Consider the following 12,749-nt stretch of genomic DNA (forward strand, 5'->3'; position numbering starts at 1 on the left):
CATTAGGCCGGGCGCAGTGGCTCAAGCCTGTAATCCCAGCACTTTGGGAGGCCGAGACGGGCGGATCACGAGGTCAGGAGATCGAGACCATCCTGGCTAACACGGTGAAACCCCGTCTCTACTAAAAAAATACAAAAAACTAGCCGGATGACGTGGCGGGCGCCTGTAGTCCCAGCTACTCGGGAGGCTGAGGCAGGAGAATGGCGTAAACCCAGGAGGCGGAGCTTGCAGTGAGCTGAGATCCTGCCACTGCACTCCAGCCTGGGCGGCAGAGCGAGACTCTGTCTCAAAAAAAAAAAAAAAAAAGGGTGGGCATTAAAGTAGTACCTAACATGTAGCAAAACAGATTGACTGCCCTGAGCCCTTATCCTTTGCCAGATTTAAGGCTGTAGTAGTAGCTATTGGATGGCAGTAATGCAGGAGCGGCAGGTAGGGAGGAGGAGATCGATTTATTAGCAAGTGCTGACTGAAACTTATTTCTAGACTGCTGTGGGGAAGAAGGGAGGAAGCCTGAAGAGCAGCAGCCCTCTGTCCTCTGGGCCAGACCTGCAGAGGTGTTGTGGTTCTTGGCAGTGGTTTGAAAGTTCATCTGGTCCAGGCAAATAGCTTTGCTTCTCTCATGGCAAAGTCCTCTGCTTCACACAGTCTGCCCCTCCTTTCTGTGTTCCTTTAAAGAAAGAAATTAATGGAATCTGTTCAAAATACCCCTGAAATGAAATTACATTTTTAACTCTAATTACCCTAAATAAAACTTGACAGCCATAATCCTGGAATGGCAGATATGCCTGTGACAAGCTCACTTACCCAGATGGAATGTTGTTCTGTTGTGGGTTTAGAAGAAAATTTCTTTTGGTGTTTGTTTTGTTTTTTCCATCAGCAATTTAGTCTTTGACCCCACAAATTCCACAAGATAGGATAGCTGTACTTTTGGACTGCAGGCTTGCCCAGGACCCGTAATCTCAACAGAGGTTCCTTTGCATCCAGAGATAGAGCGCCTAATGATTCTTACAACATACCTTTGAGTTTTTTCTTCAGTTGAGATTGAATTGCAGCCTTTCCCTCAATGAAATCACCTGCCTTGGGGAACCAAGGATCTGTACTTGTTAGAAGGCTGTCTTCTGGTCTAGGGCTAAATACGTATTGGGGTCAGTTTAGGGCTGGTACTTAGGATACACTTTGAGGCTGGGGACAAGGAGGTCTGAAAATAGGATCCCTTGGCCGGGCGCAGTGGCTCACGCCTGTAATCCCACCACTTTGGAAGGCTGAGGCAGGCAGATCACTTGAGGTCAGGAGTTCAAGAGCAGCCTGGCCTAGCTGGTGGAACCCTGTCTATACTAAAAATGTTTTTAAAATTAGCCAGGCATGGTGGCGGGCACCTGTAATCCTGGCTACTCGGGAGACTAAGGCAGGAGAATCGCTTGAACCCGAGAGGTGGAGGTTGCAGTGAGTCGAGATCGTGCCACTTGCACTCCAGCCTGAGTGACACAGTGAGACTCCGTCTCGAAAAAAAAAAAGATCCTTCTGCTCTTCACATAGTTCCAGTTCCTTTAATGCAGCACAGGCGAGAGCAACCTAGTGAGATGCCTGGTCTTGGCCTCTGCTTTAAGTGGTTACCTGGCCGGACCCAAAAACATGATGGGATGGGAGGTAGGGGCAAGCCCATAAAGCAGATTGAAGGGTTCTTTGATGCTGTGGGTCGTCTCATGGTTCTGCTAGAACCAAAGATCCCCATGTTCTAGTAATCTATTCGGCCTAGAAGCCTGTTCAGTAAGCAGACACTGGGTGCTCTGTTAGGTACTGCAGGGGACACAGAGTTGAGTAAGATACAGTCCCTGCCCTTGAGAAACTTAGAATTCTGGAGGAGTGGGGAGGTAGTGGTGGGTGAGGGACAACCATATACATAACAAATTATGTAAGACAGAGCAAGCTTTATTCGGTAGATAGGAAGCTTGAGTGCCCACTGTGTACCCAGTTCTGAAAATAGTGTATAGACATATGAGACACAGTTCCTGTTTTTCAAGTACTTCCAGTAAATTAGATAGGCATGTGAAGGTTCACTGTAACACATATAAGTGGAGGATGTGCTGGACAGATTACCTGGGAAGGAAGCTAGTCAGGGAAAGTGAAGGTTAACTCCCATGGGGGTGGGGTGGGGGGAATCATTGGCAAAGACTTCTCCCAGGTGTTGGCGTTTGGACTTGTCTCTAAGTAGGTAATATTGGCAAAGGGATGGAGAAAGTCATTGCGGATGTTAGGGAACAGCATGAGGAATGGTAGAAGCTGCCGGATTACAACTCAGTGTGATTGGAATGCAGTGCGCAGGAAAAGGATGTACAGGATGAATAAGGGTAGAGTTTAAACCATCCTGTAGGCAAAGGGGATCCACTGAAGTTGCAGGACTGTGATAGGAATAATGAATTAGGCGACAGAGGTGATTGGAGACAAATTAGTTAGAACAGGTGTCAGCAAACTAGTGGGCCAAATCTAGCCCACTGCCTCGTTTGTAAAGTTTTACTGGAACACAGTCATACTTGTTTGTTCATCCGTGATTGCTTTTGCACTACAATGGCAAAGTTGAATACCACACAGACTATGGTAGCCCACAAAGCCTAATTACTATCTGATCCTATACAGAAAAAGTTTGCTGACCTGTAAATAAGAAGGTAGTTATGCAGGTTCTGTAAGAGAAGATAAATGTCAGAACTAGGCCTGAAATGGATTGCAGGTATTTGAAGAAGGGACATGATTTAGCAGAGAACACCTGTCTTACCTACCTCTCAAAACTTTATAAAAATCAAATTTGCTGAAAGTCACTGTCTTTTTCTTTTTAATTATTTTTTTTTTTTTTGAGACAGAGTCTCACTGTCACCCAGACTGGAGTGCAGTGGCGCAGTCTTGGCTCACTGCATCCTCCGCCTCCTGGGTTCAAGTGGTTCTTGTGCCTCAGCTTCCCAAGTAGCTGGGATTACAGGTGTGCACCACCACGCCCAGCTAATTTTTGTATTTTTAGTAGAGTTGGGGTTTTGCCATGTTGGCCAGGCTGGTCGTGAACTCCTGACCTCAAGTGATCTGCCTGCCTGGACCTCCCAAAGTGCTGGGATTATAGGCATGAGCCACTGTGCCAGGCTGAAAGTCACCGTCTTAGTCCATTTTGTGCTTCTGTAACAGAATACCATAGACTGAATAATTTACAAACAATATAAGTTTGTTTGACTCATGCTTCTGGAGGCGGGCAAGTCCAGGGCCCCTCACCAGGGGCCGCATCTGGTGAGGGCCTTGTTGCTGCATAAAAACGTGGCAGAAGGCATCACATGGTGAGAGAGAGCGGGAGGGCCGAACTCACTTTTGTAATAAACCCACTCTCAAGATAGCAAACACTTTCCTGCAATAATGACATTAATCCATTCATGAAGGCAGAGCCCTCATGCCCTAATTTTGCCTCTCAGAGTCCCCCCTCTCAACATTGTTGCTTTAGGGATTAAGTTTCCAACACATGAGCTTTAGGGGACACATTCAAACCATAGCAGCCATGGCCATAAAAGGATACTTGATACACAGGCAAGTCCTGATTTGTCTTTATTAGCTGTGTGACCTTGGGCCAGTCCCTTAACTCAGAAGTTCGGGTGAATATAATAAGTACAATAAAGAAAAGACTCATCAATCAGATCTTCCTCAGGAGATGGAACTCTTTGTTAAAAATTTGTTCTTTTAAACTTTCTTATTATTAATTTTTTTTTTTTTTTTTTTAAATAGAGACGGGTCTTGCTCTGTTGCCCAGGCTGGTCCTCAACTCCTGGCCTCCCAAAGTGATCCTTCCACCATGGCCACCCAAAATGGTGGGATTACAGGCATGAGCCACCACACTCAGCCTTCTCTTTCTTTTTTTTTTTTTTTTTTAATAAAGACAATGTCTCACTTGGCTGCCCATGCTGTTCTCGAACTCCTGGGCTCAAGCGATCTCCTGTCACTGCCTCCCAAACTGCTGGGATTATAGATGGGAGCCACCACACACAGCCCGGACAAAGGTCTTATTCTCTTCTCCATACCTTATACCTAACCCCTAGTTTTTAAGTTTGAGGGCCCTCTAGTGGAAAAGACAGATACCATAGAAAATCTGGAACATAGTATGAGTTGAGAAGTTGGGGATGGGTAGGCAGAAGGTTTTGATCACTCAAAGCAGCTGATGTTGTGGGTGGAGGGGCTTATGATACTTTGAGACACCCTATTCCTTTTCCCTCCATAACTGTTGACACTTGTTCTGTCCAGTTTGAATTTGTTTCTGGCCCTCAACTGCCAGAACACATAAGGCCCCTACGAAACTAAAGGCTGGCTTTATCCGTCAGTCACCTTTACCAAACAGAAACTGTGTAAGTGCCACTTGACATCCCTGTGTGCCTCTCCATGCCACTCTACTCAGCCTCCTATGCCTCACTTCCTTTTTCCTTCAGCACTGTGCATCTGCCCTGAAGGATGGAAAAAGTACCATCTAGGGAGACCACAGTGGTGAGTTTTAAGCTCATTTCTGCCTTCAGCTTCCTATGTGACCTAAGGCAATTTATTTCATGTCTCTGGCCCTTCTGTAGACTCCAGTACAGGTATCTTCAGCCACTTTTTGGGACTTGGGATTTCTTCTTTAAGGCTCCAGCTTCATGGCATAGCATTTTTTCCCCCCAAAGTTCCCCTCTCTTTTCAATCTAGAATATTAGTATATGCTCAGAGATCATTTGCTTGAAATTCACTACCTTCACCTGTGAGGAGAGTAGTCATATCTCTTTTTATTGGTAGGGTTCCAGGAACTGGCAGTCAATCTGATTGTTAGAATGGAAAAGACCCTGTCAGCAAGTCATGATGTCTCCAGGATGGGTGGTGTAGTTCAGTACAGGCAAACTTTTGCTCTGGGAATCCAAGATACAGTAGAGGAAGAAGGGCCAGGCAGTAGTCTAGGCAGTTTACATACTTTTCCCCCCTCATTTATCTTCACTATTCTGAGGTAGATGATTTAGTTACCATTTTACAAATGTGACAACTTCAGTTTTAGAGAGTATCATTCAGTAGACAATGACTGACTCATTGCAAATACGGGAAAACAACTAAATATTTCTTGCTCCTAAGTAGGGAAGAGTGATAGAAGAGACAGGCAGGTAAACAGTGGTCAGAGCACTAAGGATACCCAGTTTTGGTGGCAGAGCCAGGACTTAAACCTAGGTCTGTCTGCTGGTTGTTTATACTATATGCTGCCTTCCTCACAGAGGGGTGGAGACAGCAGCAAGCCCAAGTGGACATCTAGGCTGGCAGGCAGTCTCTGGACAATGGCCATTCATGGGGAGGCCTGTCCTTGGATTTTGAGCTGGGCTTTAGTTTGGGGGGGTGGGGGTGGCAGGGGCTAAAGTCTTAGGCGGGTGACTAAGACGAGGGATCTCATGTGGAACTGAGCCCATTTATAGAATAAAGCACCTAATCTTGTGCACTCCAGAAACTGAAGCCTTATGGTCAGCACTGATCATATGCTGGAGTATCACAAGAGCCCCACAGTCAGTCTATGGTATAATAACAGGGAGGAAGAATTGGTATCTAGGTACATGGATGGGGTCCAGAGTTTTCTTTAAAAATGAATGTTGGGTCTGGTGGATAAATGAGCTCTCGAGTATAGAACATTGGGCACTGGGACCTCGGTCTACTAGTCCAATCCCCTTAGTTCACAGATGAAGAAACTGAACCTAGCATTATTAGGGGCTTTTACTGAAGAGTGCCCAAGGTAAAACAGGAGGACTGAAGGATGCTCTAGCCCAGAGCTAACTAGCCACGGTCAGAGAAAAAGGAAGACATGGCCTCTGGGGAAAGGAACCAGCATTTGCAAACGCTGTGCAGGAGGAAAATGGTTCAATTTTTTAAGCTGAAATAATTTGCAGACTCTAACAAGCCTTTTTTTTTTTTTTACCCGAAGACTGCCTCCCTATCAGCTTCTAAAGTCCCTCGCCTCTCTCACTTCAGGTGGGATTCAGCAATTCAAATCCAGTTCTCAGACTAATTCTGATTCCAGGCAGGAAATGAAACAGTCTTACTCTTAACTCCCATCCATGTACCTACACTGAAACTGAATCCTTATTGAATTTTTCACAGATTCCGTTTTGCCTGACCATCCACTTATGATTTTAATTTTTGGGTGAAATTGGTATTATCTCTCAGATCCTAGCCCTCCACCCTGGAACCGGAGTTCCTGGACTGAATCTAAATCTGCAGTTAGAGCAGCGTCATTGCTTTTTTGTTGTTGTTGTTGAGATGAAGTCTCACTCCTGCCTCCGCCTCCTGAGTAGCTGGGACTACAGGTGCGTGCCACCATGCCTGGCTAATTTTTTTTTTAATTTTTTTATTTTTAGTAGAGTCAGCGGTTGACCATGTTGGCCAGGCTGGTCTTGAACTCCTGATAATCTCAGGTGATCCGCCCGCCTTGGCCTCCCAAAGTGCTGGGATTACAGGCGTGAGCCACCACACCCAGCCTGTCATTGGTTTTTGAACACCTATTCAAAAATTGATATGTAAACTTGAAATTTGTAGTTCCAGCCTCCACATTGAGGTCCCCTCCAAAGTTATTCCATACTGTATGAAGTCTGAGTGAGGTAAGAGGTGGCTTGGTTAGGAATAAGGAGACTGGGTTCTGGCCCTGCCACTGACTTCCCCTCTGTATGACTTTGGACAGATTCCCCTCCCTGCTCTGGTCTTACCTCCCTTTTTGTAAAATGGTTGAACCCTTCCAGCTCTGGTCTCATCAGGGGCATGAAAGCCATTTCTACATGGTCTCAATTGCACAGAGCAGTGTTTGGTCGGAGCTTTGGTGTGTTGGTTACTGATTATAAAGCTTTAGATTCTCACTTCCAGCTCGAGAGGGGGAAGGGGAACCATCCAACTGTCTCATTAGCATGGAGAAAAGAAAACAGTAATTACTTGTGCCTCCCTTGATAATTCCTGCGGGTTGGATCTTCTAGGGAAAGAGGAGGGGAAAACTAGAGATAGCTTCAGCTGAGAAAGGAGAAATGCTGTTAGCTACCCAGAAAATGCAGAGGCAAGAATGATTGTCTTGCACATCTGTTGTATTCTGTGGACGTTCCTCCAGGCAGCTTGGAGACTGCCTAGATTGAGTTTCATCTATTTATGGCATGCATTATGTTCTCATACGTGAACATGGGTTGGGCTCAAGACCCCTAATGTCACCTGTCATTAAGAAACCAGCTGTCCTCTAGGGCCTACTTTTTGGTACACTGGGCATCCTGACACCTGTCTTTGTTTGGGAGTATGGGAGGGTTTTACTGAGCCATTTTGTGTTCTGGCTGCATTTTTTATTATGTTGTGAGGTCATTTTCTTTACCCCCACAGCAACACTGCCAGTTGTTTTATTATGCCTGAGCGTAGACAACCATACAGTAGAGCCAGTTACAAGAGTCAGGGTCAGGTATCCTTGTGAGGGGAGGAGTCTGGAAGAACTGCAAGACCACGGGGTTTAGTAAAGGCTGGGATAAGCAAGTCTTAGAGAAGGGTTGAGGCAGTTTTTGAGGCTGAGAGGTTAGGGGAGCTGGAACCCAACTATCAAATAGATTGGCAAGTTAGCTTGTAGAACGAGGGCCATTTGCCCTGTGCCTTTGCCTTGTGCCAGTCTTTTACTCCCTGTGTGTGGTCAGTTGTGAGCCCTCGAGTGCTGAGTGTAGCAGAAATGGGTTGGAGACTGCCTTCAGGGGAGCCCTTCCTGAGGGAGCCTGGAGCCATTAGGCTGAGATTATCTCCTGTGGCTGTGGCTGCTCACTCGTGCCTTGGTTGCCACCCCAGAGGCCTGGGGAACCCAGCTTCCCTTTCTCTTCCTGTCTCTTGAGGAAGATAACCCTTCAGCAACACCTCTCTCTCTCTCTCTCTCTCTTTTTTTTTTTAAGACAGTCTCACTCTGTTGCCCAGGCTGGAGTACAGTAGTGCGAATTCAGCTCACTGCATCCTCTGCCGCCTGGATTCAAGCTCTTCTGCCTCAGCCTCTGGAGTAGCTGGGACTACAGGCATGCACCACCACACCCAGCTAATTTTTTTATGTTTTTAGTAGAGACGGAGTTTCGCCGTGTTGGCCAGGCTGGTGTTGAACTCCTGACCTCAGGTGATCCGCCCACCTCAGCTTCCCAAAGTGCTGGAATTACAGGCGTGAGCCACCTCACCTGGCCCAGCACCTCTTTCAGCCAGTCTTCCTATGGGTCCTGGAGCTTGCTTATTCTAAACAGCAAGAGTTCTGTAGGGACATGTAGGAGATTATTTCCTCTACCAAAATCTTTCGTCTTCGGCCCACTGGGAATGCTCCTTTTCTCTTGTCCCAGACCTTTTGCTTGATTCCCCACTCTTTGATGTCCAGATCCAGGCTTCCTATAATTTTCACTCTTCATTCACATCCTGGCTCCTTTCCCTAGCCTCCAGTAGTAGATTCCTGGGTTTTCTTTTTTTAGAGGATAAGGAAGGTTTTTTAACAGAGCTTTCATGACAGGGAGCTATTGGGGAAAGGTCCAGAGGATGTCAGTAACTTCTTAACCACAAGGAAGGATATACTCCCAGGGCTTGTTAGCTTGGATTAATGCTGATAGAGGAGGAAGCTGTGACAAGAGAAAGAATCTACTTGTCTTCTGACCTCTGCAGGCTTCAGCTTAAACCAGGCAGAGGTTGGGCTGGGGCAGGGCAATAGTGAGGATTGAGGGTTGGAGCCCTGAGCAACTTGTGGATAAGTGCTTCACTTTACCTCCTGTTGACAAATTTAGTTTGGAGTTTGCACAAGCACACTCCCTTCATTTAACATTTATAAAGAGAAATTCCTGCTGCTTCTCTTTTGAATAAAAGTCCTTGGTTCTGGTACCAGAAGGAAAAAGATCTTTTCCAAAGTCTAGACCTTATTTTATTTTATTTTATTTTTGAGACAGTCTTGCTCTGTCGCCCATGCTGGAGCGCATGGTGCGTTCTCGGCTCACTGCAAGCTCTGCCTCCCGGATTCACGCCATTCTCCTGCCTCAGCCTCCCAAGTGGCTGGGACTACAGGCGCCCGCCGTCACGCCCAGCTAATTTGTGTGTGTGTGTGTGTGTGTGTATTTTTAGTAGAGACGGGGTTTCACCGTGTTAGCCAGGATGGTCTCGATCTCCTGACCTCATGATCCACCCACCTCGGCCTCCCAAACCTTAGACATTTTAAACCTGTTCAGGTGTCTCCTTCCTTACCTATTCTCCCTTCACCCCTTTCCCATCCTCTTTTCTCTGCTCCCTGCCTTTTCACTCCTCACATCTCCCTTAAATTACGAAAACAAGAATGGGAAAAAGACACCTTAAGCCAACAGATTAGTAGGTATTTGGTTGATACAGATACTGGGGCTGAGACTCTGAATATGGAGCTTGAGATTTTGGACTTTACTTCTAGTCCTCAGAATAAGAGTTACTGGGCAGGTTTTGTTTATTCCTTGATTAACTCACATGTCAGATACTTAGACTGACACAGAGCCTGGCAGGTAGTTCAGAAGACCCTAATCCTACATCACCCAAGACCTATATGACAGTTCATAAGACCCTAATCCTGCCATAAGGTCACAATCTTATGGAGAAGACGTAGCAGCAGTGAGCACACAACCCCCACTCCCTCCACATCCTCCATTCAATCATTGAATTTTGAGGATAGAAAGAACTTTAGTTTATCTGGTCTTCTTTCATGTTGCTATGTAATAAAGTAAGGCAGATCATGAGAGTACGTAGGCTCTGGAGTAAAGTAAAGCAGACCTGGGTTCAAATTCTAGCCTTGTTGCTTACTAGCTGTTTGACCTTGAATGGCACACTTAGCCTCACCTGTTACCTTGGTTGTAAAATGGGCATGTCATCACCTACTTCACAGGGTATCATAAGGATTAACAGTTTAACACCCAGCCTCATGCCTGAGGCATAGTAGCAGCCCATGTCTTTCTGTCACCTTGCATCAAGACTTGGCTTAAATCTTTGCTTCTTCTGTGAAGCTTCTGAGACAACCCCAGGTCAGACTGATTTGTTTCTTCACTTTCACAATATATAACATTCTTTGAACTGTTAGATCCTGCCTAATATTCTTAGTAATTTTTTTGTGGGACATCATAGTCCCATCCTGAATGCCAAGTGCCTAAGTATAAAGACTGTTCTTAATCATCTTTGCGTCCTCCATAACCCTTCACTCAGAGCTGTGTACACAGCAAAGCCAACCAGTACAGCTAGTATCAGGAAATATTTTTTGACTAATTAGATAGAAGGTTTGTGTGTGTACTCTGTTTTTCAGCTTACAAGAAGAACTATAAAAAACCTGGCTGGGACTCTCCCATCCTAACTCTGCTGTTTTCCTTACCTATTATCACATTGATAAAAACATGTGATCATAAAATCCTTGTGTTGGCAGTATAGGAATTCCCATTTTGCAGATGAGGGATCTGAGATGAAGATTAGAACTCAGGTCTCTTGTTGGGAGATAGATCCAGACTAAGTAGGAGGAATAGAAACAGAAATCTTATAACTGGCTGGGTGACTCACGCCTGTGATCCCAGCACTTTGGGAGGCTGAGGCAAGCAGATAATTTGAGGTCAGGAGTTTGAGACTAGCCTGGCCAACATGGTGAAACTCTGTCTCCACTAAAAACAAAAATTAGCCAGACGTGGTGGCACGTGCCTGTAATCCCAGCTACTTGAGTGGCTGATACAGGAGAATCGCTTGTACCCGGGAGGTGGAGGTTGCAGTGAGCTGAGATTGCACTACTGCACTCCAGCCTGGGCGACAGTGAGACTATGTTGAAAAAAAAAAAAGAAAATAATGATTTGGATGAGCTCTTAGAGAGGAAAAAAGTAGAGCTCTCAGAGGGGAAAAAAAAATCCACAAGGATTTGGCTGTTGTAGGAATGGGGCAGAGAGAGAAAGAGGGGTTGAGACCATGAATATTTGGAGTCTGAGTACCTGGGAGAATGGTTATGCCATTCTCTGAATCATAGAGGCTGGGAAATAGAAGATGAATTGAGTTTGTTGACTTGTTGATTGGAGGTGTTGATAGTCCAGTCCCTTTAGCACCCGACTCCCTGGTGCCTCTGCCTTTGTCTTTTGATCCAGAGCTGCAGAGATCCTTCGATTCCTTGTGCTTGCTGCTTTGTTCCAGACCTGGAGGCCCCCCGCACCCTCAATCCCTCTACTCATGACTTGGAGCAACTTTCACTCCCTCTGAAATAAAATAGTGCTTAGGCCAGTACCTACTCTGTTTCCAACTGTGCAGTAAATGCACAGTTGTTATTAAATGGCCGTTGTTATTATCATAGCTTTGAGATTACAGTAACTAGAGATTAGAGAAGCCTCTGGAACCACCTGGCTGAAGGACTCAGGAGTCATTCAACTTGTATTCGGTAAAAAGCCTGGACTGCAAGTATATGGAGAAGATGTCAGGCTTGGGTGTAGATGGGTGGGTGACTGTGAGCCATGTAAACTAGAACAAGAGAACATGTTTCCTGCCTTCTTCTGTTTTTGAGAATTGTTACATGTAATGTGAGGTTAAGAGGGCAAGCCCTGGAGTTGGACTTCTGGGTTCAAATCCCAGCTCCACCATCTTGTTAGCTGTGCAATGAGCAAATGTACTTAATTTCTTTGTGCCTCAGTTTCCCCATTAGCAAAATAACACACCAACCTTAAAATATTGTGAAGACTAAATGCGTTAATACAAATAAAAGGTTTATATCAGTGCCTAGTATGTGCTAAGTATGTGCTACTATTCTTATTCTAGAGTCTGCTCTATTCCATTCCACATTCCTGGGAATGAATATATAGGGATTTCTCTTCACCATCCTCACCGAACAGAGGAGGGATCTGAGCACAGAAAACTGAAATAAATCTCAGAATGCTTGAAAGTTTGTCTCAGCTAGAATCTAGGTTATCTAAGCCTGGAGGAGCCTGGGCCACAGGTGAGAGTTAGAGTTGTCTGGAAGACCTGAGTTTGACTCCCAATTTTACCACTTGACTTATCTTGATCTTGGGCAAGTAACCTAGTCTCCATACCTTAATTTTCTCATACATAAAATACAGAACAAATCCCTTCTTGTGTCTCTAGTATACCTCATTTTCCTTATGACTCCATTCTAGCTATATTATTAGTCTTCTTGTTCCTTAAACATACCAAGGTCACAGGGCCTTTGTACTTGCTGTTCTCTCCCTGGAACACTCTTCCCTCAGATCTTTGCATGTCTTACCCCCTCACTTCATTCAAATCTCTCTGGATGTCACCCCTTATAGAGGCCCCTCCCTGAACATTTTATCTAAAATAGACTTCACCCTTACCTTTTGTCATTCTTTATTCCCTTACCTCGCTTTCCTTTCCTTTTTTTTTTTTTTTTTGAGATGGAGTCTCACTCTTGTCGCCCAGGCTGGAGTGCAGTGGCGTGATCTCGGCTCACTGGAACCTCCCCCTCCCAGGTTCGAGTGATTCTCCTGCCTGAGCCTCCCGAGTAGCTGGGATTACAGGCGCCCACCACCATGCCTGGCTAATTTTTTTTTGTATTTTTAGTAAAGGCAGGGCTTCACCATGTTGGCCAGGCTGGTCTTGAACTTTTGACTTCAGGTGATCCGCCCCCCTCGGCCTCCCAAAGTGCTGGGATTACAGGCATGAGCCACCACGCCAGGCCTGTTCTATTTTTCTTTATGACGGTTAGCACTACTTGAAATTATATGCTGTAAATAATTGACCTGTCTTTTGCTAGGATG

At 45.5% G+C, this 12,749-nt stretch overlaps 1 protein-coding gene across 4 annotated transcripts in view; it reads left to right on the forward strand.

Annotated features, from left to right (window-relative positions):
• Positions 1-12,749, forward strand: part of RALY (RALY heterogeneous nuclear ribonucleoprotein) — a 91,645-nt gene that overhangs the window by 29,717 nt on the left and 49,179 nt on the right. The window lies entirely within an intron of this gene.

Source organism: Piliocolobus tephrosceles, chromosome 20, assembly GCF_002776525.5.
Source record: "Piliocolobus tephrosceles isolate RC106 chromosome 20, ASM277652v3, whole genome shotgun sequence".
In the NCBI taxonomy this organism is placed as follows: domain Eukaryota; kingdom Metazoa; phylum Chordata; class Mammalia; order Primates; family Cercopithecidae; genus Piliocolobus; species Piliocolobus tephrosceles.